At 40.0% G+C, this 27987-nt stretch overlaps 1 protein-coding gene across 1 annotated transcript in view; it reads left to right on the plus strand.

Annotated features, from left to right (window-relative positions):
- The window catches only part of Fmn2 (formin 2), a 396698-nt gene that overhangs the window by 9922 nt on the left and 358789 nt on the right, over positions 1 to 27987 (plus strand). The gene's annotated exons all lie outside the window — the stretch shown is intronic.

Genomic DNA, 27987 nt, shown 5'->3' on the forward strand with positions numbered 1-27987 from the left:
TCTCTCTCTCTCTCTCGTATTTATTAGCCAGGCATGGTGGTGCATGCCTTTTGTCCCAGCGCCCCGGAGGCAGAGGTAGGTGGATCTCTGTGAGTCAAGGCCAGCATGGTCTACATAGTGAGTTCTAGGCCAGCTAGGGCTAAAGGGAGACCCTGTCTCAGAAAGACCAAAAAGAAAAAAAAGTATTTATTTTTATTACATATGTCTGAATGTTTCCTCTGCATGTATGCAAGTGTATCACGTGCATGCAATGCCCATTGAGACCAGAAAACGATATCAGATCCCCTAGAGCTGGAGTTACAAACTGTTGTCAGCTACCAAGTGGGCGCTGGGAACTGAAACCTGGTCTTTTGCAAGAACAGCAAGTGCTCTTAATCACTGAACCATCTCTCCGGCCCCTATAGATGTTAAGTTTGAAATGATAATCATATTACAGAAATTCCAAAGCTCTGTATATATTTATCCATATGGGCATCTATGTCTATTATGCAAATATTTTAAGAAAAATTCAATCAAGTAATGTGTACACACATGTGCACAGGCTATGGTCAGACTTCTGGAATAGGTTCTCTCTTTACCATGTGGATCCTGGGGATAAAACTGAAGTCTTTAGGTTTGGCAGCAAGCTTTACCTGCTGAGCCATTTTGCCTGCCCTCTACATATATTTCTAACATTCATATATTTTGGGGAAGGGGTGCTGAGAGTCAATGTGAGGGCCTCATGTATGATAAGCAAGTATTCTACTGCTGAGCTACATCTCCATCCTCAAATATAAATATTAATAAGAGAATTTGGGCCTGAGGAAATAGCTCAGTTGGTAAAATGTCTTCTGGGCAAGAAGGAAGACCTGAGTTTGAGTCACAGAGCCCATAGGAACAAAGGCTGGGTGTGGTGGCACATTTGGACCCTTACTACTGGGAAGGCAAAGAGAGGGGATCACTAGGACTTGCTGGCCCAGCAGCCTAGCCCACTCAGCAAATTCTGCACAGTGAGAGACCCTATCTTAAAAATACAAGGTATCCAGGGTTGGAGGAATGCCACCCGACATTGACCTTTGGTCTCCACATACGTGTACATATGTTCATGCACACCCATGCCCACATGTGTGCCACCTGCTCACAAAGAAGGGGTACAATGTTTATTTTCCTTCATTCCTTCTTTCGTATTAGAAGTATCAATGAAATTTCACATAAATGCCAAATGTGAAAACTATATATGGATTTTAATTTTATTATTTTATTTTAATTTATGTGCCTCTGTCTGTGCATGTCTGAATGTGTGTATGCACACATATGTGGAGGTCAGAAGAGGATGTTGGATCACCTGGAGCTGGAGTTACAGGCAGTTGTGAGCTGCCTGATGTGGGTACTGGGAAGCAAACCTGAGTTCACTGCAAGAGCAGTAAAAGCTCTTTACCAATGAACCATCTCTTCAGTCTCTATAAGGCATTTTAATATTAGAAATATAAATATATGGAATATAATTTCCAATCAATTAAAATGAGAATAATTCAAGGTAGTTATTGACATTAGATTTTAAGATCAAGTAGCATTTATTGGGTGCTATAAGAGGATGCTAACCATACTAGAGGATTATTATCCCTTTGACACCTGTTCCACTATGGGTGAGAAGGAAAACTGATAATCTCCTCATTTACAAAGATGTGTTTCAAAGTGTTAATCAGGTAGGAAATTGCCTGGTATTCCTCAGTGGTCCTGTGAAGTTTGAGCTGGAGTGTCCATTTACACCAGATAACAGTGCTTTGAGAATATATGTAGTGGTGGTGAGATATTTTGATTTAAATAGTTTTGACCAATTTTTAAAAATTTATTATTTTATGTGTATGAATATTTTGCCTGCATTATGGAAGTGAACCACATGTATGCGATGCCAGCAGAGGCCAGGCGATGGTGTCAGACTGCCCTAGAACTGGAGTTACAGTTGTTAGCTGCCAAGTGGGGAACCTTGGTTTCCTGCAAGAGTAGCCAATGCTCTTAACTACTGAGTCATCCTCCAGTCTCTTGACCAAATTTGGTTGACGCTGTAAGAAACTTGAAATGGTTGGACTGCCATTATCCAATCTTAATGTAGGCTTCTATATTTTTGAATGTTGAGTTTAGCAACTGTGTGTGGTGGGTGATCCTATTTGGGAAGGTATATGAAAGGTAAAGCCATGCTGTGCAATGTCTGATCAGGACTCATACACACGTGTCTTTCTAATAGGAACACAAGCTTACTGAACAAAAGCACTTAGACCTCATCGGCGACGGTGTCAGCCATCTCCTATTCTTGAATGGATTACAGGCTTTGCATTTTTCCTTGTCCACCTGCCCATAAAGAGGAGTGTTATTGTCTTCACTTCAATGCACCTTGATGGAAGTTATATTGATTTTGTTGTCTTAATTTATCCTACTATGAGAAGTGCTTACTCAAATAATTTTATGCATCTGTGGTATTCTATTTATAAATTGATATCAACATTAAAGTCCTTTAGAGATGGAAAAGATAAAAGGTAAACAGTACTGGGTTTTTAAAAAAACTTTTATTGGCTTTAAATTAGTGTAGTATGCTTAAGCTCATTATAAAGCAATGGAATTATTGCATGATCTCACATAAATGCAGCTGAATGCAATGGAGAGTTTTGTCAGCACTAAGTCTTTTCATTGTTAATATACAAGATTTCTCTTTTAAAGAATGAAAAAAATGGAATAACAACAAAGATAATCCTTTATAACTAATTTTAAACTTATATATATATAGGTAATCAGCCCCTCTTCTTTCCTTAGACCAGTTCTTGCCTGTTTGGAGACTAGTAAGTCCCATGCACTCTCTGTGGGAGGTATTACATTTTTCACCTACCAAGATGTTCTATAAGCCAATTATATCTTCCTGTCTGTGCAGTGCTACTTTGGTTAAATGGCTGTGAGGGTGTTAAATGGTTGTGAAAGTATCCTGGCAGTTTATTTTGGGGTATTGGATTGAATATATCACTATTCTATTTTTAGAAAAATCCAGAAGTTTATTGATTGTGTTAGACCTAATATTTTGTGAGTAGGAACAGTCATGATTTAGGAGATGTATGTAACTGGGTTAAAAATGTGATAGAAGTGAGGACGTGATCCCAGAAGGCTGTAATTTCCAGCTTGGATTATTACGTGAATTTACCCTTTTTGAGTCTCTGCTCATTTTCACTGTCCTTCACTCTGTGATGACAAAGGCTGGGTATATGGCTTTAGGTTTAGCTTTAAGATACACTACTGAGATTCAGCCACCAATTTCCTTTTGTCAGAATCTTCTTGGCTTCTTTACAAACTTCAGTGGTGAGTAGACTCTTAGATCTATGCCTCTATTGCTTTTCTCTCTCTCCTGGGCACCAGACACCTTTCACTGAGCTATCACAGGCTTATGGGAATCACAGAGTCTAAAACCACACTCCTTTTTCTCTAGTCTATGAACATTATCTTCTGAGTGTCCTCGCTGAGGCACTGCTGTCCAGCCTGGCCTCTTCTTTCTCACACTTTACACACTTAACTAATCTTTTCATTTCAAACATCTCCTTAAAATATCTTTTGATTTCCAATTACACTTGTCTATTTTTTCTAGTCAAATTGCTGTCACCAGGTTCTCTACATTCTCTTGTCAAAGTCTGTCTCTCTCCACAAAGATCCTTCCACAGGAAAGAGTGTAAACTGTTTCAAATGAACATTTGGAATGGGTGTGTCATAGAGTAATTTTATTTTTAATTTAAAAATTATTTATTTTATGTGTATGAGTGTTTTGCCTGCGTGTATGTAAGGACACCCATGTATGCAGTAGTAGTGACTATCAGGAGAATGTGTTGGAGCCCCTGGAACTGGAGTTATGGATGGTTGTTCTTCATCATGTGGGTGCTGGTAACCAAACCAGGATGAGCAGCCAGTGCTCTCAACCACTAAGCCATCTATCCTGACTCCTGTTTTTACATTTTTATGCCCAGAGAACTCCATACCTACCATAGAGATATTTGCACAACCATGTTATTGATACCCTATTTACCATAGTCAGGAAATGGAATCAACCTAGATGTCCATCAACAGATGAGTAGATAATGAAAATCTAGTACATATACAAAAGGAATATCATTCATTTGTAAAGAAATCCCAAAATATTCAGGAAAATGGATGGAGTTAGAAAATATAATATTAAGTGAGGTCATCTAAACTCAGAAAGAAAATAAAGCATGTTCTCACTCATATGCAGATCCCAACCTATAATGTATACATATATTATGTATGTATATGTAGCTATAAGTGTGAGCATACTATTACTATAACATTTAGAAGGAGACCAGGAACAGTATTAGGTGATGAGAAGGAACAGAATGAAGGCAAAAGAACACATGAGAGGGAAGACAATACAAATCAAATTGTCTTTCTACTTTCAACTCTGTCATAAGTTTTTCTTTTGTGTAGTGGAAACGTGCATAAAATTATAATTGACAGTGAATGAGTTAACCCAAACTCCATAGCTTCAGAATGCCTGTTCTAACTATAGAAGTTCACTGAGGTGCCTCAATTTTGAGACTGGGAAAATGTTTGTTTGAATAGCTAGCTTAAACAAAAATAAAATTCACATTTGGGGCCTGGGAGTATAGCTCAATATAAGAGCATGTCTTAGCATGCATGAATTTCTAGGTTCAACTTCTGGTACCAGAAAAAAAATACACTTTCAAAATGGCTAGTCTCAAGTTAGAAAACATTTGACTGATCTCATTTTAAATCGATTCTAAATTTTAAAATAAAATGAGTGTATATAGATATTATGCATCTGTTCTGTTTCATAATGTTAAAAAGCAAAATCTTAAGACAAAAAAATTAACAGAGCTTGAGGAGAAATAAAAAGATTCTCAGAGTAGTCCTCAGGACAAGAAGCAGTTCACAACTCACAACGTGTGGGTAGCGAATATGTAAATAATATACAGAACACAGAAATAGTCTGATTCTGTGGTCGCCTTATTTTGACCTTTTTTTTTTTTTTTTGGCGATGTATAGCCTGCAGTTCAGCTGCTGTGATTGGTTGGGTAAGGTTTTGCTGTAAGAATATTCTTTGCTAGGTTTCAGTTTATACATTAGACTATAATTTCCTATATATGGAAGGAGCTTTAGGAGGACTTCAATGATATGTAAATAATTATACTCTGTATTCTATATGCTATGTATAATAAGTATTTTTTATAGTTTAGCAAATATATGTTAATGCTTTGCCATTTTGTCCCATCTACTCTGGTCATTCTAAACATATCTCATGTTCTCTTCATTCATTTTAGGTGTAACTGACACTTTTTTCCGAGAGTGGATCATATTTTTTCATTTCATGACATACTCCCATCCTTTACGCCATATAAAACTCTTCATTTTCTTCTTAAAAAACAGGCTCTGTTCAATTAATTTTTTCATGAAAACCCAATGTGGTAGCCACAGCTGAAGCCTGGATCACCTGCCCCAGGACAGGAGACTTGATGAACAGAGTTTCTTTCCAGCGATCAGGGTTCAGGTAGCTGGAAGCCTTGGAGATGGCATCAAAGGTGCCTAGGTAAAGTTGCCAAGGGTGGAAGTGCAAGTTCTGGCTGATGTGTAGCAGTCATCAATTCTGACCACCATGGGGCTAGAGAGATGTCTCAGTGGTTAAGAACACTTACTATTCTTCTAGAGGAGCTGAGTTCGATTCCCAGCACTTACATGGCAACTGGCAACCATTCATAACTCCAGTTGAGGGGATCTGACAGCCTTTTCTGGGTGTGGACATTGTATACACGTGGTACACTTACATACATGCAGACAAAACACTCATATACATAGAATAAAAAATAGTAAAATATTTTAAAAAATGTTAACCATGAGATGCAGCTTCTTGGGCACAGGAGCAGAGAGGATACCAGAGCCTCTAGGGGCAGAGGTGATGTCACCAGCACAAACCCACAGCGGCTTGTTTGTCACCTTGCATGGGATGGTGCTAGGCTTGATGATCTTGTTTTCCCATTAGCCTCTCTGCAGAGGGATGATGGAATGCTTGGCCAAGAAGCTGACCCCTCAAATGGCCATGACTACCTTCTTGGAGCACTTAACAGCCAGGCCAATATGATCATTGTCCCAATGACAATGGAGGCCTTAAATCTGGTCTACTAGCCTGCCAATGTTAGACATTAGTATGATCTTTGAAACCTCATCTTTAGAGGATGTTCTGCAGAAAAGTAATCTTAGTTTCCTTGATGAGCAAGGAGAACAGATAGATCTCCAAGCACTTCTTCATGTTCTTGACCAGTTGGCCCAGCTTGGTGACAAGGATCCACTCCTTGTCTTTGGGCACCATGGCTATAGCCCCTGGGTCCACTATCACCAGGAATTGGAACTGGAGGTCACAACTGAAGCCTACCTGGGAGCCATCTGCATTGCAGTCTCCCAAGCCTGAGCCTCCAGGTCCTCCTGGCTCTCTCACTGCACTAGGGTGACCCAGCATTTGGTTTGTTCCAGAGGAAGAAGCCAAAATTCTTCATTAGTTTGGTTCCTCTGTTGCTGTGATAAAACTCTGACCAAAACCAACTTGTGGAGGAGAGAGTTTATTTGGCTTATACATTCTGATCACAGTTCATCGAGGAGGGATATCAGGGCAGGAACCTGGAGGGGGGAACTGAAGCAGAGACTATGGAACACTGTTTCCTGACCTGTGCTCAGCCTGCTTTCTTTTTAAAAATATTTTATCTATATTTGTATTTTATGTGTATGAGTGTATTGCTTTTCTCCTTTAGCAGCTCACATAGTGTCCTCTAAAACTATAAGAGCTGGTCTTCAGGGAGGAGCTTCTAGGTCAGTTCCAGCTCCCCTGCTCCAAGTCTTGTGTTATAAATATGTCCTGTCTTCAGCAATACGGTCTTACCTCTAAGTTCTGGGAGGCAATCAAGGGCTATGGAACTATTTGGGAGTCTTTTGGACTATCTTTTCCAACAACTCTAAGGGAGACTTCTCCCATCTGACACTGTGTTTCTTGTTACATAGCCCTTGGTAATACACATGCACTCATGTGCAGATATTGCATGTGTGTTTTTCAGAAGACTTTTGAACTAATGCATTTCCCACTGGTTTTCACACCACCTAAGCATTGTTTAGTTCTCATTTCTCCTTGTATAACCCTTCTTCCTCCCTTTCTAGTTAAAGTACACCCATTTTTCCAGGTTTTTCCCTTGATAATACTTGTGTCCTATTATCTCCCCTCTCTTGAGCTCTGTATTCCCCATTACCCCCATGGTTGGTTCCCTGTATGTCCTTCCCTTCCCAGTTAAACACCCCATTTTCTCTGTTTCCCCCTTGGTAACTTCTGTCTCTTACTAGCCTCCCTCTTTTCTTTCCCTGTATGTCCTTGTTAGTTTGATGCAATTTCATTTGTCAATTCTTGTCACTATTTCTGAGGCTATTGGAGTTATGTTCAGAAAGTCTTTGCCGACATTGTAAAGTTCTTTCCTATGTTTTACATTAGCAGGTTCAAAATCTGAGGTCTTCATTAAAGTCTTCTATAATTTTAGTATTTGTGTGTGTGTGTGTGTGTGTTCAAGATCATGTGGGCTTGAGTGCATGTGGAGACCAGAGTTCAGTATTATCTTACTTAATCTCTCTCTACCTTATGTTTAATTTTTATTTTTTTACATTTATTTATTTATTTTTGTGGTGTGTGTGTGTGTGTGTGTGTGCGTGTGTGTGTGTGTGTGTGTGTGTGTGTGTGTGTGTGTGTTTGCGTGTACATGTCACTGTAGGCATCTGAACGTCAGAGGACAACTTGCTGAAGTCAGTTCACTCCTTCCACTGCGTGGTTACTGAGGACTGAACACAGGTTGTCAGGCTTAGTGGCATGTGCCCTTCCCTACCCACTGAGCAATCTTACAGCCCCTCCACATTATGTTTTGAGACTGGGTCTCTAATGAAACCTGGAGTTTGCTGGTTCGGTGAGACTAGCAAGCCAGGAGGTGTCTGAGTCTACCTTGTCTCTCTCTCTCTCTCTGCAACGCTGAGATTATAGGCATGTGCCATGGGGAATTGCCTTTTCTTATTTTTCCCTTTACCCGTGACCGGCCTGGAACTTGCTATGTAGATCAGGCTGGCCTCAGACTTACAGAGATGCATCTGCCTCTATCTCCTGAGTGCTAGGATTAAAGGCATGCACCACCACCCCTGACCTTGTCCTACCTTTTACTCCTGTGCTAACGACCCCCTCTTAAGTCCTCATGCTTACACAGCAGTTTTCTGATCTCTCCCCAGACCCACCTTAAAACCTTTAGTCTATCTGAATTAATTTTTCTGTATGATAAGTACGGAGATCTAGTTTCATTCTTCTGCACAATTTAGTTTCCCTATCACCATTTGTTATTGTCTTTTCTCCAACCAAACTTTCTAACATCTTAGTTGAGGTTCAGGTGGCTGTAGCCTTTTGTGAGCCCCAGACTTAGGTCAAGGAGGGGCAGCCACGTCTTTGGTAGCCAGGTCAGACACTGTGGTTTTTGAATCTCTTCTAATAATATTATAAAACCTTTTAATTTAGTCCTTCCAAGCACTTGTAAATCAAGTTAAATCCAGTGGAAGACCCCTTCCTACTTAAATGGCTTGGAGTAATTCAGCTTTATACGCTCACTCGATCTAGAGAAACAAATGTAGGTTTTGATAGCAAAAAAACCTAATTTTTATCCTTTTAAATTTCATATAACAAAATCTATGATTAATGTATGCTTTGAGCTCTTTTCATGTAAGAAATTCTGTCTTCCTCCTAGGTTATAAAACTTTAAATGACTCTATCATCCTTTAATGCCTTTGATCTAGTGTCCTCTTGAATATGTCGCCTGCAATGTGCAGGTCTAGTGTTACTTTTCTGCATATGGAAAGCCAGATTTTCCCATATCACCTGCTAAAATAGTCTGTTACTCAATGATTTTCTTATTCCATCTTTATATAATTTTATGTCTCTCTATATATATATGGATATATATTTATGGGGTTTATATTCTTTCCTTTTACATGTTTTCTGTTTTTAGTCAGATGCATATGGTTCAAATAAATGTAACTTTGTGAAATGTCTGATTGCTAATCCTAGTGAAGCATTCCTTTTTTAAAGTTGACTGTCTGTCAATATGTAAATTTTTAAATTTAATTTTTTGTATTTTATGTGTATGAGTGGGTTTTTTTTTTTTTTTATGTCTGTAAGTCTAATTCATGTAGAGACCAGAAAGCAGTCTCAGATTTCCTGGTAACAGGAGTTATGTACAGTTAAGTGCCAGTTAGGTGCTGGGAATCAAATTTGGGTCCTCTTCAAGAGCAGCCAATACTCTTAGCCACTGAGTCATCTCTCCAGCCCCAATATATAACTTTTATGTAACATTCATGTAAATTTAAAATAGATTATTGTGTTTCAAATTTTTAAATTACATTTATTCTTGTATTGTGTGTGTGTGTGTGTGTGTCTGTGTGTCTGTATGTGTGTATAAGCATGTGTGCCACAGCACATGTGTGGAGGGCAGAGGAAAACTTGCGGGAATCAGTCCTCTCCTTCCACCATGTAGATCTACAATCCTCATGCTTCAGATTCCTGATTTCTGGGATCATCAATTGGTTTCATGATTTAAAAAAAAATCAAAAACAAAATAAACCAAAGCCAGTTCTAATGTCATTCATACATAGACCCACATACTTCAGAGGCTGAGGCAGGAGGATCACTTGAGGGCACTTAAGAGTTGAATACCAGCCAGGGTAGGACATTAACGTCTATCTAAACAACATTTTATGGGTTGGCCAGATGAGTCAGCAGTAGAAGCACTTGCTGGCCAACATGAACTTAAAATTTATATAATTACAAGTTTTTATTTAATGAAAAAAAAATGAGACAGGGCCTCATATGTAATTGAAGTTGGCCTGAAACTCACTGTCTTTCTTTAATACCTCCTGAGTGTTGAGATTACCAGGTGTACCACCACACCCTGTAAGTTCACATGAAATTTAGTGGACTGTGCACTGAATATAATTAGAGAGCTCTCTGTACTACAGTCACATTTCAGGGCTCTGTATTTGCTGGGTTGATGAGCCATGTTTTTGACACCTCTTCCCAGTATGCTTATTGTCAGATAACAAGGAGTAGTGAACAAGGAGTTTACCACTGAGAGCAATCAGTGTCTTCCAAAACACTGCTGCAGGCACTGACTGCCATGGAGTTGGGCAGGAAGAAGTTGTCTAGTGAGTGTCTACATCGAGGCTATACAGGGCTCAGTGAGCACAGGCTACTCCAGGAGGGATGAGCTGGTCCTGCTATATATACACTTTTTGCTAGTGTGGAAGGTATGAAGGGGACTTCTCTCACGGTACATGGGTTAAAGTCAGAGGACAATTTTTTGGAGTTGGTTCCACCTTTACCTGGGTTCAGGTGATCAAACTCAGACCACCAGGCTTGCACAGCAAGAGCCTTTACTCAGTCTTCTTCCAGTCTGCTTTATTGTTATTTTTAGGTTTTTACTTACCATACAAAATAATGCATTTCATTGAGAATTATCATGCAAGTATGTCACTGTCATCTGCTCATATTCACCCCACTATTACCTTCCCTTGTTCTCCCTTCCTGTGAGTCCTCTTCTGCCCCCAATAGTCTGCATAATCCTCCTACTGCTTTTATTTCACACAAACACCACACACACACACACACACACACACACACACACACACACACACACATCTAGATTCTGCATAGAAGAGAAAATGTGTGATGTTTCCCATATTTGTCTCTCTGAGTCTGGTTTATTTTGCTCATCTTGGTCTTCAGTAGCATCTGCCTTCCTTCATGTGGTATAATACTTTACTTCTTCATACCCAATAAAAGTCCATTGTGTGTGTATATATATTTCCTTTGTCCATTCATATGTTGATGGGAAGGGAGGCTGGTTCCATGTCTTGCTTACTGAGAGTAGTCTAACAATATGCATGTGTGTGCCAGTATCTCTGTGGGATGCTGACCTAGAATCCTTTGTGTATAGCCTCAGGAGTGGTACAGCTGGATCATAGTCTAATTTTGTTCTTCTCTGATTGACAGCCCTTCTGGTTGGAGTGAGGTGGAAACTCAGTACAGTTCTAATTTGTATTTCCTTGATGGCTATGGAATACACATATAATTTTTACATATCTTTTAAGCATTTATATTTCCTCTTTTGAGAACTGTCTAATTGATTCATTTGTTGATTGGATGATTTGGGGTTTGTGGTGTTAGATTTTGGAGTGCTTTATAGATTAAGTATTAATTCCATGTCACATATATAACTGGCAAAGAATGTTCTCATTTTGTAAGCTGTCTCTTTAACCAGCTGATGATTTTCTCTGCTGTGTAGAAGCTCTTCAACTTTTTGCAATTTCATTTTCCAATTCTTACTATTATTTCCTGAGCTACTAGAACCCTTTTGAGAAAGTCTTTGCCTACATCTATATCTTGAAGTGTTTTCAAGTTTTACAGAAAATCTTTGCTCCTCCTTAAATTGGTTTTTCTACAGAATGAGAGCTAGCGATATACATCAGTTTCATTCTGCCTAGCATTGTTTGTTTAGGAGGCTTTATCCAGTGTATGGTCCTGAAACCTTTGTCAAAACATAAATGGATATCGCTGTATGAGCTGTAGTTTTGGAGGTAGTTCCTTATCTATTCTAATCCATTCATCTATGTATTGTTTTTATGCTGATATGGAGCTATTTTTTGTTACTATGGCACTCTAGTATAGTTTGAAATCAGATCCTGTGATGACTCGTGCATTGTTCTTTCTGCTTATAATTTCCTTGACTCTCCAGAGACTTTTGTGCTTCCAAATGAATTGTAGGATTGCTTCCTTCCATCTGTAAAGACTGTCATAGTTTTTATGGGAATTGCTTTGAATCTATAGATTGCTATTCTGCCAAGTCATGAGCATGGGAGGTCTTTTTCAATCTCATCAAGACTGTATACTTTTTATTGTATAGCTATCTCAGATCCTTGGTCTTGTTTATTCCTAGGTGTTTTAGTTTTTGAAGCTATGACTGACGTACCCCCCCATCCCTTTATCAGAAAAAGTGTTATTTAGAAAAGTTACAGATTTTTGTGTGTTGATTTTGTTTTCTTTGGATTACTGAAGTGTTTTACAGATCTAAGAGTGCTTCTGTTGGAGTCTTTAGGGGATTCGATGTATAGGCTCATATTATCTCCAAATAGGGATAATTTGACTTCCTTTCACATCTGCATCACTTTTGTTTCTTTCTCTTTCCTTATGGCTCTGGCTAAGACATCAAGCATTGTATTAGAGTGGAGAGACTTTAGACACCCATGTCTTATTCCTCAGTTTAGAGGAATAGCTTTCAGTTTTTCCCATTTATTGACTATAGGTTTGGAGGCATATTCCTTCCCTTCCTAGTTTCTTCAGAGCCTTTTCCATGAAGGGATGATGGATCTTGTCAGATAGCAGGTTTTTCTGTATTTATTGGGATGGTCATATGGTTTCTGTCCCCAAATCTATTTTTGTGCTTTACTACATTTATCTATTTGTATATGTTAAACTATCCTTACATCATTGGAGTGAAATCAACTCGGTGGTGGCCTAAGATATTTCTAATGGGGTAGGGTGTGGTGGCACCTGCCTTTAAACCCAGGACTCAGGAGGCAGAGGCAGGTGGATCTCTGTGAGTTCAGGGTCAGCCTGATCTTTATGAGGCATAGTCATCTTTCTAGCATGTGTGAGCAGGAGTTTCTCTGTTGTCATGTATTCTGTCAAAACAAGAGCAGCAAAACAAAGCAGAGAAATAAGTGAATGCTAGCCCAGTGTGGTAATACACAGGAGTAATCCCAGCACTCAGAAATCTGGGAAGGAGGATCATGTGTTCAACAAGTCTTGCATAGGCTGCTAACTAATTACACAGAGAAAAGGAAAAAGAAAAGTGTTACATGCACCATCAAAGCTGGTAGGAAACAAGAAGCTCCTATTGTTTCCAGGGGGGGTTGTAAATGGGCAAAGGGCCAGACTCCCAGCTGTGTGGTCTTCAGTTAGGAGCCCATGCCCTATCTTGTCTCCTGTGAGTTCACTGCATTGTTATTAGCGAAGACCAGGAGCCTGCTTTCTGCCTGATTGTGCCCCCTGGTGGTCTTGAGTTTAGTCTTTCACATACAGTAGATTCCTGAGTATGTGTTTCTATCTGGTCTTTACTGTTTTCCCCTCCCAAATTCTGCTAAAGACATTTAATAATGTAATGTATTTTGAACAGATTGCTTTATAAAATTGTTCCTCTTTGGACTCTGATCATTTCAACTAGGTTGCCAGCCCCTGCAGGGTGCAGACCACATGGTCTATTTCTTTTATTTCTTTCTTCACAGTTTTGGTCAGAAGCTTTTCCCAGAGTTGTTGGCTGACGCAGAAGTAGAAGGTCACTAGAATAAAAATGAGGAGTGCAAAGCTGGTTTCCAGTTTTGGCACTACCCTTTTCCAGTCTTATGATGCTGGCAGATTCTGGAATCTTCTCAGTGCTCAGTTTCTTTGAAATTGTGAAGATAATCCTTTCACTTCAAGGACTGGGGATGTGGCTAGGTAGCAGAGTACAAGTTTAGCATACCTAAAGCCTTGAGTTAACCCCAGGTGCCAATAAATAAATAAGTAAATAATAGATCAATCAATCAGTCCTTGGTCTGTGTATTTTGCAAGATGCAGACAGATATGGAAATCCCTTTTACCTTGTATAGCTTTATCCAGAAGCAAGATTTTCTAAGCAGATTGTGTGGTACATGCCTATACTTACACATACTCAAGACATTAGAGACTAGAGAATACTTGAGTGTTATGAGTTCAAGACCAGTCTGAGCAAACATAGTGATACTTTTCTTAAATTTTTTTTCTTTTCTGCTTTTTAAGTTGTCACTGGTCACAGGTCCAGTAGAGCTGAAGGGAAGAGGTGGAGATTTCAATTCCTTGTGACACAGGAGGATTGCTGCTTTCAGTGTGGTGATAAATAGTCCTCCTCACTTTTCCCTAGCAGCTGTTCTCACACTTAGCCTTTGATGTTTTCTTATCAAGGAACATTTTTAGCTCATGCTTGATAGCAAAGCTAATTCTCTATGCCCATAAGGATTAGTGCAGGGCTGGAGAGATGGCTCAGTGGATAAGAGCACTGGCTGCTCTTGCAGAGGGCCTGGGCTCCGTTCCCAGCACCCACATGATGGCTAACAACCATCCATAACTCCAGTTCCAGGAGATCCAACCCCCTCTTCTGACCCTTACAGGCACTGCACAACACCACTGTACTTATACACATGCAGACAATATGCTCGTACACATAAAAAGGGATTGAAAATAATAAAGCTGCAGTGTGGAGGTCGAGGTGGGTATGGGACAGGGTGGGGGAGAGAGAGAGAGAGAGAGAGAGAGAGAGAGAGAGATACTGAAGACATTGGTGGTTAGTGAGTCCCTATACTACTACTAAATGAACTATGAACATTTGAACATGCATTTAATAAATATAGTAAAACTAATAATGCACGCTTTCAAAAGAGTTTTGATTGATTTATTTTTCTGTGTATGAGTGTTCTGCCTGTATATATGTGCATGCAATGCCCATGGAGGTCAGAAGAGGGCACTGGATCCCCTGGAAGTGGAAGTAGGGATGGTTGTTATCCTCCATATGAGGAACCCAACCGGGGTCTTCTGCAAGAGTAGCCAGTGATCTTAATCACTGAGCAATCTCTTCAACATGAAGTATTTTTTTTTTTTAATGAAGCTAGGAATTCTACAAGTAGGGCCTTGGGGGTTTGTTTTGTCTTGCTAAGTAGCCCAGACCTGCTGGCTATCACTGTGTATCCCAGGCTGCTCTTGAAGTCACACTCCTACTGCCCTTACCCTCCTGATTATTGGAATGAGAGGCATATATCACCAGGTCTTGTTTAAGCAAGGATTTAAATATTGCCTGATTATTAAAGTGTGCTAGATGTGAAAGCAAAACAAGACAAAAACTTGGTAGATGAAGGTAATTTGTGATCCCTTTATTATATCTTGTCAAATGAGTTTACAATGAACTCCTTCCTTTAAATCGAACGAGATATTTATTGAACACATTTACAAGTTTGGAATATATGAGGTATATCTTTTTTTAAGTGTATATGCGTGTAAGAGTAAATGCCAAGTATGTGTGTGGGTGTCTGCTGAGGCCAGAATAGGGATCAGATCCCTGGTAGCTGGAGTTTCTGATGATTGTGAGCTGCCTGATATGGGTGCTTGGAATTGAACTCTGGTCCTCTACAAGAGCAGCAAGTGCTTTTGACAACTGAGCCATCTCCTCTCTAGGCCCATGAGGTCTGCCTTTTCTTTCTTTTGTGCTTCATTATTATTATTATTATTATTATATTATCATTATTATTATTCCCAGATAGCACCCGACCATAGCCTCCCTTCCCCCACTAGAGCCCTTATATTCTGATATCCCTGCTACTGTCTGCTCTGTTGTCGGCACCCCCAGCCATTCCCCACTACTTGCCATTCTGGTGAATCTAGTCAGCCTATCTACTCTGTAGCACTGGTTGACTTGGAATTCTCTATGTAGACCAGGCTGGCCTGCAACTCACAGCGGTCTGCCTGTCTTTGCTTCCTGACTGCTGGAGTTAAAGTCATGTACCACCAAACCTGGCCTCCCATTAGCATATCTTGATAATAATAATAATAATAATAATAATAATAAATAATATCAGTAATGGGATAACACTAACATTTATTAGACATTGTGTGAAAGTTATTACCAAAGTATTAATCCAAAGGATTAATGGGGGTGATTATTTCTACTGTAGGTGTGAGGAAACTGGGCCAGGGTTATAGCATAGGGGTAGAGCAGTAGCCTTGCATGCTCAAGGCCCTAGAGGTATCCTCAGCACAGAGAGAGAGAGAGAGAGAGAGAGAGAGAGAGAGAGAGAGAGATATTGAGAGAAAGAGAGAGAGAGAGACTTGGGGAGGTTGAGTAACATGCCCAAGGTCATAGCAAGAGCACTGTGATTGGAAACCAGGCAGTGGTCTACAGAGCTCAAGCTCATAGCTGCGTCATCAGGCAATTCCTCCTGGACAACCTTCATGAAGTGCTATATCAGTGCAAAGAATGGACAGAAAATAAAAGAAACCCTTTCTCTTCTATTTTATTATGTAAAGTAAATGTGTATAGGCAAGCTTTTTTGCTTTTGTTTTTAGTCTATGTATGAAATATATATGTTACTCATGATAACTAAAATAGATGTTTTCTAGACAAAGACAGTTTGATTTTGGACAGGACACATGAGGTGCCTTGTGCCTACATTTTCTAGTTTATAAAGTGATAGAGGCTACATTTGAAGGACAGATAGGCTGCCTTCTCATTGGGTATTTTTTTTTTTTTTGCCAGCATAAGAAACTGTCCATTTCCTGCTCTGTCTTATATGGTTACAAACTCCTGAGATTGCTTTTTATATACTTAGAAAGTTTGTAGTAATCTATGAGAGAGGATTTACTGGCTTGGGGGATTTTCTCAAGTTTTACTGTTACCATGGCTGCTGGGAGGTCTTCTTCAGGCAGTGTGAGGCCCTGTGTATGTGATCCTATTTTCCTCTGATAAATATTGGAGATGGCGTTTGCTGCTGATTGGCCTCCCTGGCTGGTCCTGTGATCTTTGCAGTAGCCTCGGACAGAAGTAGCATCTGCAGCAGCCCTCATGACGGGGCTGCTGCCCTCTGCAGTGCTGTGTGTATTGTCCACTTAGCAGACACGACTTTGGCAAATTTGACTTTTTGGTACAGAGTATAGCTCAGTCACTGAAAAAAAGGGTATGAGTAACTGAATGCCTTATTATGGGATGGCTATTTTGCTACAGTGATTGACATATTTTTGTCTGGTAAGGAGTAGAATGAAGAAGCTGAGAATCCCTTGAAATGTGTATCTGTGTGGTTGGGCGTGGGGCATGCGGGAAAACACTTGTGGACCATCAGTTCCTAGTCTTAGTCCACCAGTGTGTACAGTTAAGAAGGCTGAATTTAGACGGCTTCAGGCTAGCCCATTCTCCACTCTTATTATTTATTTATTAAATTGGGGCGAGGGGGGAGTCAAAGTCTCATTACATAATCCAGGCTGATTTGGATCCACTTCATACCAGAAACTGACCTTGAACTTGCAGCCTTCCTGCTTCAGCCTCCCAAACACCGGGATTGCAGATGTACACTCGTCATACCCTGCTCTCCAGGGCATTCTTTTTAGTAGGTGAAAGTGTCCCAAGGGAATCCTCAATCCTCAGCTTCTAAAAAAGACACAGAAATTTGTGTCTCTGTGCATTCCCCTTGACTGGTCTGTTTTACTAGGTATGAAAGGGAGTTCAGGTCCAGCCTTTATCTGGAAAAGATAAAAGCTTTCTGTTTCCCACCATATTCACTTGGCTCTTTAACAAACTGGATTCCATCTCTCCTTCAAACTTGTGGGAATAATTTGTATAGTTTTTATTGAGAATTTCACACAGGAGCACTGTGTTTACATCATTTCAACCCCTCCCACTCTTCCTCCAACTTGCCCTCCAACTACTCGCATATGCTCTCCCACTTCCTTTTAATTTCTTGTCCTCCCTTTAATGGTGTCCATGTGTACATGTGCTTTGTGTTTCAGGCTGACCATTTGGGATTAGATAGTCTGTCAGGGAGCTTATTCTTCTAGAAAACTAATTCCTTCTGTCAGCATCCATTGATTGCTTATAGCTCTATATCTAGAATGGGACCCTGTGTCATTTCTCCCATCCACATTGGCATGTCAACTGTTTTTGCCATTATACAGGTCTGTTAGGTAACCATATTGTAGAGATTTCATGGGTCCAGCTTCCCTATCATGTTTTCAATGCATTATCTAGCAGATCTAGCAGCGGGTGTCCTGTTCCTCTCACTCTTACAGTCTTTTTGCCCCTCTTCCATGATGTTCCCTAATCCTTAGGTGTAGGGGCTACATTATAGATGTATTGATTGGAGCTAGGCACCACACAGTCACTTACTGTCTGCATTTTGATCAGCTGTGGAACTTTGTAATAGTCTTAACTGTTGCAAAAAGATGCTTATTTGATGAGTGTCTGTGACTATAAGGACACACATTTAGAATAGAGTAAGAAATTACATTGATCTAGGAAGGTGACAGTAGCAGTTCCTCCCTAGGGTCTATGACCTCTCCAACCACGTGCAGTTGACTATGTTTACAGTACCCTGCACGGATCCCTCCTATTGAATGGGCCTTCAATCCAGTTAGACAACTGTTGATTACCCCCAAGATAAAAGTGCCACTACTGCACCAATGGAGATATTTCGCTGGACCAGTCATTCTTGTGGCTCCTAGACTTTACAATGGGGTAAACCATTCATTCTTTTTTTTTTCACTTGGCAACTTGCATAGCTTCTTCTGACACTATGAGAGCTAGTCTTTAGGGAGGAAGCTTCCAGGTCAGTTCCAGCTCAATTGCTCCAAGTCCTGTATCCAAAGTATGCTGTATCAGCAATGGGTTCTTACCTTCAAATTCTGTGAGGCAGCCAAGGGCTATAGCAATAGCCTTTATTATTTTGGAAGTCTCTTAGACTACCCTGACCAATAACTCTAAGGGAGGTTTCCCTTACCTGGAACTGGAGCTTTTGTTAGATAGCCTTCACACTATACTATCATAGCTATACAGATATACACACTCCAATACATATCTATGTATTTATACACATATACATACATAATGTGAGTTTAAGTAGGCTTATGAAAGAATACATTTGCATATGTTTTTAGAATCGAAGTATTGTTTATCTCTTTTCTTGCTCTCCCTTGTGTAGCTCTCCTTCTCCCTCCCCAAATTTTCCTCATTTCCCTGTTTAGTTTTATTGTTTTACATAACATATGATACATTTTTTACATATCATTAAACAATTTTTAATTGGTGTTGGGATTTGAATACACATTCTTACACACATTAAGCGATGTAATGCTATTTAGAAACTTCCTTTTCTCTTCCAATAGATCTCTCTTCTAAGACAAGGCCTCACCATGTAGCCTAGGTTGAACTAGAACTCACTGCATAGACCAGGTTGACTTTGAAGTGACTTGAGATTGTCCTTCTTCACCTTCTTATCGGTGTACATTTTTAAAAATTAATTTATTTTAATTTCATGTCTATGAATGTTCTGCCTGCATGCATGTAAGTATACCACATGTGTGTAATACACCATGTGTGTTTGCCTGCAGAGGCCAGAAGATGGTACTGGATCCTCTGGAACTAGCGTTAAAGATGGTTGTTAGCTGCCATTTAGGTTCCGAGAACTCAACCCCGGTCCTCTGTGAGAGCAGCCAGTGCTCTTAACCACTGAACTATCCCTCTAGCCTTTGGACTAAATCTTTTTAGTAGCAAGGTTTAAGGTATTTTCTTGTGAAAATGCCACATGTACACGTGTAGAAGTTGATGAAATTCTATGAACCTATTTCTTGTCTTTTCAAATCATCAGTATTAGCAGTACCATATAGTTTCATCCTCCTTTCCCTATATCCCGTTACAACCTTGTAATGTAATTAATTTAAAAATTCCAGAAATATTGTTTTAGCATCAATACTTCATTAAATCTCACAGAGGAATTTTAAGTTACCCTTAATCTTTTTGTAGTACATGGTTCAGCAAACTTGAAATCAACCCCAACTGGATTTCAAATATTAAACATAACATTGTATATGTATTAAACACATCTAGACTTTTCTTCCTCATTATTCCCTAAATAATATGTTATCAAACCTATTTCAATAATATTTATATTGTATAATTTTTCACAAGTGATCTAGAGATAGCTTAGTTATCCAGGGAGATGTGCAGAGGTTATACATAAATATAGAGTACCAAGCATTCTTGGACTTTGGTGTCTGTGGCTCATGGCTGGGGTCCTGGCACCACTTTCTCACCAATACTGAAGGGCAACCATAGACTAAAATTACATCATTTGAATGTAATTAGAATTAGTTATCTAGAGTAATCTTTTTAGAACTCTGTGATACCTACAACAGAAATTAAGGTGCATTCCAACATACATGCTTAGTTTCCTTGTCTGTTTCCCAGGGGTTGGGGTCTGTGGAGTTTTGTGCTTCCTAATCCCTCACATCAGTATGCTGCCTATGTCTGGCTTTCTCATTTCTATGACAGTGGTGAAAAATCTCTGGGTGTGGGGATGGAAGCTTTTTCCTCCCTTTGCAGATGTTTCCATTGACTTTTTTCTCTGATGGGTTTTCCATGTGCTGGATATCCACTCAGAGAGCATGCTCATGTTGGGAATGGCAGAATAACGCTTTTCTAATTCTGTCACTTCTTTTATATTTGATGTTTTGTGTTGATGTTTCCTCTTTTGAAAAGTTTTCTTCTTCAATAGACATAGTTTAGTACCTCAAAATATAACAATACTGGGAAAGACAGGGTAAATGCTTCGTTATTTATTAATTTTCTGTCAACAGTGTTGATTGGGACCTTGGCATTGTCTAATGATTAGAATTGTATTTTCCTCATTCCTTTTAACATAATCAGTATGATTTAAACATACTAAAGTGAGCTATATTTATTTCTGTAATAGCATGATATTTAATGGTTGTGTAATTTCCTATTATGTATATTGGGACGTCTTAAAAATAATAACTAAAAATTATCAGGCATAGTGGCACATATCCAATATTTCTAGCACTTGAGAGGCTGAGACAAGATGATAGCCACGGGTTTGAGGTTCAGTCTGGTAGGTACATAGTGGGTTCCCAGCTATCCAGGGTTTCACAGTGAGATTCTGTCAAGACAAACAAACAAACAAACAAACCATGGCCAGTGAGATAGCCCAGTGTATAAAAGTACTCACTATTAGCCTGATGACCTGAGTTTGATCCCTGGGATCACATGCTAGAAAGAGAGACTTGGCTCTGGAAAGTTGTCCTCTGATGACTTCTACATGCACTGTGGCATATGCCCCCTTACACAGACGTGGAGATGGATACCGGTATACACAGACACAGACAGGACACAGACATAGACACACACACACACACACACAAATAGATAAATAATAAATATTTATCTAATTAAATTTAAAACCCGTTAAAACAAACCCAAAGAAACAAGAAGTATGGTTTTATTGCTAGACTATTTAGGTTCCTTGTTTTTGAGGTACAGTACTAATCCGTTTGTTATTATGCCAGGTGCTGTACTAAACATTTTGCATGAGTTTTCTCATTTAACTTTCATAATAACCATTCAGTGATACATCAGTCTTTGATTAGACTCTTGAGGCTGCTATTCTGTCTCAAACTTTCCCCGTCAATAGTGTGAATGCCACGTCTGGGTTTCAGGCTGTCTTGAGTTCAGGTTTGCAAATATGAGAGCAGAACACTCAGTTTGGTCCAGGTGATATGGTCTTTCTTTGAGTTCTCGTTCTTCCCCCAAGTCCCCATCCTACAGTTTATCCTCCATGTTTTCAGCAGCTATCCCACACCTTCTGTCTAGTTATGGTATCACTCCTGCATATGCAATGAGTGTGGTAGTCACCAAAGCAGCACAATTCCATAAGGAGTATGTACACTTATTCATGGCATAATAGGAAAGAATATGGAAGTGTCAAATTAGCCATAGCATGTGCCAGGAATCATGAACATGTTGGGTAGGGAGTTCAGTAGAAGGAACGTGAGCAAAAGTGGCCAGCAAAATGGAAAAAATAGGTCGACTCATGAAGATCAAAGGCAAGTGTTTAAAGGAGTAAGTGAAAAGAAAACATGTTGGTTACGTTATGATTTGAATGTGAAATTACCTCATGGCTTCATGTGTTCACTGCAGCTGATCATGCTTTTTTGGGTGATGATGGACCTCTTAGAGGTGGGGTCTAGCTGGAGGTGAGTTCTTGGGGGTATCTTGTCCCAGGGCCTTTCTTCTCTCCTTCCTATTGAGTGAGTTGCCTTGCCATATGGTCCCTCTGCTATGATCTTCAGGCTGGTCATGGGCCTGGAGTTACCTATGAGCACAAATGGAAACAATGAACCAACATGAACAGTTCTTCCCTGAAAGTTGTTTGTTAAGGCATTTGTTACACTGGAAAGTCTGGCTCGTATAAGTAGTTGACTCCAGTTTCCATTGCGTGGAATAGATGGAAGTAAAATTAGAATGAGTTGAGCCAGGAGAAAGGAGATAAAGACAATGAGTCTGCTAGTAGTTTTCATGTGAAGGAAGCCAAAAATGGGACGGTAGCTGGGAGGAAGTTGCGTTGTCTGTTGAAGGGGTATTTATTTATTGGGTGGGTGTGGGGTAAGAACCTAAGTTCTTACACACATTAGGCTAGCTAGTTACTAGCTCAGGTATCACTGTATGTCCTGAGCCTGGACTTTCTCTGCAAAGTAGGAGCTGAAGGATGGATGGTAACATTGAAGAGGAAATGTGGAGGTTAGTGAATTTCAGAAAAGAAGCAAAGCAGCAAGTAGTCCCAGTGCCATGAGTTTTCAAAGAAGCTTATGGCTTTGAAGAATGCAAAGTCATGAGGATGTTGGTGGGGATCAAGGTGGGTACTTACCACTTCCTGTCCTGTAAATATGTGGGATTTGAAATAAATACCTTCTTGTAAGAAGACTTCTGGACAAGGGAATCCTGAAGGGACACCCAAATTACTATTAGTACAGGCAATGAGCTCTTCAGCAAGAGTCTGGGTGGGGCTCTTAACCTGTAGACCAAGGAAATTGACTGGAGACATTTCTCTGGCTGTTACAATTGGGAATAAGATGGTTGTGCTCCTGGCATCTCGTGGGAGTGGCCAGCACTGCTACTCCAGAGACAGCACAGCCCCTGCAGCCACAGCACTGAATTATTGGGTTCAAGGTTTGAATAGTATGTTAACTGAAGTTCCCAGCAAAAAGGTATACCTGTGTTAAAGATTCTATAAAGCTGGTTAATTATAATTTTTGTGATTGTGGGGCATGGAATGCTGATTCCTTAATAATCACTATTGTCCACCTCTGTGTTTGACTAAATCCTTGTGACTATCAGGAAAAATCCCTTTTGGATTATGCAAACAGACCCTAGTATTCACCAACCCAAAGGCTACTGTCATCAGATAACATCTGAGGCCTGAAATGAATTTCTTTATTTTGCTGTAACCCACATATCTGATTGTCCCATTAATGTATGTATGTATGTATGTATGTATGTATTTTTATTGAGACAAGATCTCACTGTGTAGCTCTGGCTGGCCTGAGACTTAATATGCAGTCTAGTCTGGGCCATAAACTGAGAGAGATCTGCCTGCTTCTGCCTCCATAGTGCTAGGATTAAAGGTGTGTATTACCACACCTAGTAGCACCAATGTATTTTTAAAAATGCTTTGATTTGTGAATTCCTTTGTTTTGTTACTATAAAAACTTCATGAAACTATTGCCATGTTGGAACACGATATTCTAGGCAGCCTGAAATTGTGTCCCTGGGGCATGGTCACTTATGATTGGCCCCAAAATAAACTATCTCATATTCCCTCAGTGATGAGAACTGTGTTTAGTGTGGGTAAGTGTCATGGCAAGGAAAAGGATTTAGGGATGTTTTTGTATCACAGACGCAGAGTTCAGAAGGTTTTAGTGTCCTCTGTACTACCCCCTTCAATAACTTGTGACTTATTTGTGTTTCTTCATGTATTCAGTCACGTTTACCCAGGCACAAAATCCTGTTTCCCTGTTTTTTTTTTCTGTTGTTATTGTTGCTATAAAATGCCTGAATTGTAGGAAAGAACTGTGATAGTTGTAGGGTTGTTTTCAATCATTTTTTCATTATGTGCACAATCGGTATGCTGGGATAATTAATCACTTGAGATTTGAGGGCTGCAGTTTCCTAGGTATTAAATTCTAGTTACGTACAGACAAACTTCAGTTCTGTAGAAGGGAAAATGGTCTTTCATTTCACATAAAAATGCCTTGGGAGATCAAAGACAGTCCTAATGACATGAAGTGAAGGGGAAAAATAGATACTGTTTTTTTCTTGCTTTGTCATACCATGTTTTAAAGGCACATTTTGAGACTAGTTATGTTTTATAGACAGAAATAGGAAAAGACATAAAAATTGTATGTTTAGTGTTTTTTTACATAATTGCACATTTATGTTTGAAATGTGGGACTGAGACTGTGTGTAGCTCAGTGGTCTGGCAACTTCTCTAGTTTGTGAGCTGTCCCAGGGTGGATTCCTGGGACTACAAAACAGAAACCAAATGAAATTTAGATCTTATAACCCATGTGTGTATTGGAACTAAGAGTAGATGTTATATTTTCTTTTTAATTTTTAAAATTTTTAAATTTTACATGTATGCGTGTATTGCCTGCATGTAGGTAAGTGCACCTGTGTCGTGAAATGCCCATGGAGGTCAGAAGAAGCTGTCAGATACCCTGGGACTGGAGTTATGGACAGTGGTTAGCTGCCATGTGGGTGCTAAGATTTGAACCTGGGTCTTCTGCAAGAATAACTAGTGTTCTTAACCACTGAGCCATCTCTCCAGCCTCAGATGTTATATTTTCAAAGGAGTTTTAAACACAACTCCAGCCAGGGAAGTATATGTAACCGCAACCTATGGGGCCCACAAAAACACAATCATTGACTATTTGGCCCCTTACAGAAAGAATTTTATAATATAGACTCGTCACTGGGTTCTCTCTGGACTAACTCTCTGCTCCCTTATCCTTGGGATCTTTGTTGAAAGAAATCAGATAAACAAAGTACAGTGTAGAAAACAGGTGAATTTTACCATAGGGGAAGATGGAGTACTCTCAGTGGATGGCAGTCCACTGTGCTGATTCTCATTTTAAGTAGACTTTAAACTATCCCCTATAGGTCTGGCTGCTTGACTCACAAGCCAAGTAAGTTGAGAGACAAGTATTGAAGCAACAAAAATGACTCAAAAAGGAGAAAGGAACTTTTCTTTACCAAAGTCCTTGGGAGAGAGGGGCAGTGTTCAGGATCCTTAGGGTTAGTGTGTAGTCTTGCTTACCTAGGGCTCAGGTTTGTCTTCTTCAAAATTTTACCAAAGGGCTTCCTCCTGTGCCCAGCTCCTGATTTGCACTTTCTTTTCAAACACATTAATCTCGTTCAAATAAATTTATATGCTTTGTGCTAGTTGATGACAGGATATATGCCCTTTAACCATAGAACTAAAGAAAGGAGTGGCCATCGCAGAGGTCACCAGATGGTCTGGATTCTAAAGAAAGATCATTTAGCAGTTAGGATCCTTATTATTTATGTAAGGCTTATCTTTCAAATTTAGAATGCTAAGCAAAAGAGAATTGGTGTCTTAATGAATTAAGATAAGGCAGAAGAGGTGTGTGTGTGTGTACAGTTTCTTTTTATATCCCGATCATAATGTGAATAAATCTGCATTACAGAATAGCATTATAATCTTCCAGACAGTCTCCATTTATCAATGTTTCCTTTAGGCAAGTTAGCAGGTTTTTAGGCTATGTGCTAGCTGTCAGGAAATTTAGGATTTAAGTGAAGGAAGTAGAGGTTGAAAAGAAAAGATTTCACAACCTATTAAGCAAAATAGTCAGTTACATAAAAGAGCTTTATAAAGGGTTCTAAAAGGATATGGAAGGGAATCACAGAGGGCTTTTCAGGATACTTGATTTAAAGTGGAAGACTGCATTCACTAGAAGGAGGGGAACAGGGCTCAGTAACCGAGGACAGTGATAACTTGGGAGGAATGCTAAGGATTTTTCTGCTTCTTCTGCTGTAGTTTAGGGATATGGAAACACTTTGAGATTTGACGGGTTAACACAGTTGTACCAGGTTTTGCCCTGAAGCTGGGTCCTTTGTCCCTTTCAGAACTGTGTAACCCATAACAAAACCAAGTACCAATTGAAAAGTATGTGTGTGTGGGGGGGGTGTTTTTATTTTTGGCCAAGATAGAAATGGGAGATAGAGTTACAAATTTATTTCAACCTCTGGGGTTGAAAAAGTTTTAGTTAAGTAATAAAAAATAAGTGAGAGGAGGATATAGACTGACAAAGGCCCGTGTCTTCCATGGGGGAAGGTAGATGTTCTCAAGGAACTGTGGTGTCAACTCTTTTCTCTCCTTTTATGCTATTTCTAGTTATTGCCATGACAACTGTCAACTGTCATGGGACTAGAGGGTGGGTAATTTATCATAAGGATGGGGGGATGGTGAAGTTAAAGGTGTCCAGCAGTTACTCTGACAGCCTTAGATCCAACCAGTTTCAGCTAATCCACTTGAAAAGAAAATTCTGGCTTACCTACAGTCTGTTCTCAATGATAGATAAGATTAGGGTAGAACAGAAATTCAGCTAGCTCACTGTGTTAGTTACTTTTCTATTGCCGTGGTAGAACATCCTGGCCAAGGCCATGGCCTTCCTTATAGATGGAAGAGTTTATTTAGCTTATGTCTAGAGTTGGATGAGAATCCAACATGGTAGAAGAGGCGCAGCAAGAGGCAGCCAAAGCAGAAAGCTGGCAACTCCCATCTCCAAGCACTCACAGGAAGCTCAGACAGACTCAAGTGGGACAAGGTTATGAACTCTCAAAGTCCACCCCTAGTGGTGTGCTTCCTCCAGCAAGACTTTATCTCCCGAACGTCCACAAACAGCACCACCAACAGGGGGCAGTGTTCGAATTCTAGGAGCTCGTGGGGGACATTTCTCATTCAAATCACCACACTCACCTGGGCAGCACTCAGCTATCAGTCAAAAACCAGTTAAAGACAGTATCCTTGATCTCACCTCTGGCTGCTTTTATCAGATGGTAACCAATAACACAGGCTGTCAGCCATTCTCTTCTTCCAAGATGATTCTAAGCCACATGGGAGATTGAGAACCTGGACTTGGGCCCCCAGGGTTTGCTGCAGGTGTCTTCTCCTTGTGTCAGAGGCACAGGTCAGAGTCCAGAGGCCACCTGCTGAGATTTGCAGGTTCTCGGGTCCTGGATCAAAGGACTGGACCAGGGACACATGGATAGTCATAGAAATAATTTTATTAAGAGAAAGAGGGTGAGATGGCTCAGTGGTTAAGAGCACTAACTGCTTTTGCAGAGGACTCAGGTTCAGTTTCTAGCACCCATATGGTGGCTAACAATAGTCCATAACTCCAAATCTGGGGGATCTGATGCCCTCTTCTTACCTCTGCAGGCATTGTGTGACATGGGTGCACTTCCATACGTAGGCAAAATACTCATACACATAAAGTAAAAACAAATAAATAAAATTTTTAAAAAGGAGAAGAGGAAAGCACTCAGGGAAATGAGAGCATACTAGAGAGCTAGGGAAGGTCCTACCTCCAAAGGCCCTGGATTATGAGAGTCTGCATTGTTTATAGATCATTTACATAGTACTTACCTTCTCTAGCATCTGGAAATGATAGAGATGATCAGGCTTTTTCTGTGTATACTGTCTACTTACATGTAGCTCATGGTTGGTGGAGTTTCTAGTTGTTATCTGCCATTTATTTCATTAGTTGTTAATCTCTTTGTTAATATTATATTTTAAATTTATTCTTTGAGAGTTTCATGCATTCATACAATGCACTTCAATCATATTTACCTCCACCCCCTCCAACACCTTCCAGGTAGTCCCATCACACCCCCTTCCGAGTTTCTGTCCTCTTTTCTTTGACCAGCCCACTGTAGTGCTATTTAAATAGTGCTGTCCATATAGGCATGGGTGTGGGACCATCTACTGGAGCACGGTCAATCTATCAGGGGCTCCACCCCTAAGGAAAATGGACTCTTGCCTCTTCCAGCAACCATCTATTGCCAATAGCACCTCAGCTAGGAGTAGGGCCTTACGCATCCACTCCCATTTTTGTTGGAATGTTGACTGGCTTGATCTTGTACAAGACTTGTGCTGCTGTGAGTTCATGACTGCACTGGTTTTGTCATGTCTAGATGGTACAGTTTTGCCCTGGTCCTCCCCAACCTCTTACTGCCTTCCTGCCCC

The sequence above is a fragment of the Nannospalax galili genome, unplaced genomic scaffold (assembly GCF_000622305.1).
Source record: "Nannospalax galili isolate Female #2095 unplaced genomic scaffold, S.galili_v1.0 scaffold604, whole genome shotgun sequence".
In the NCBI taxonomy this organism is placed as follows: Eukaryota; Metazoa; Chordata; class Mammalia; order Rodentia; family Spalacidae; genus Nannospalax; species Nannospalax galili.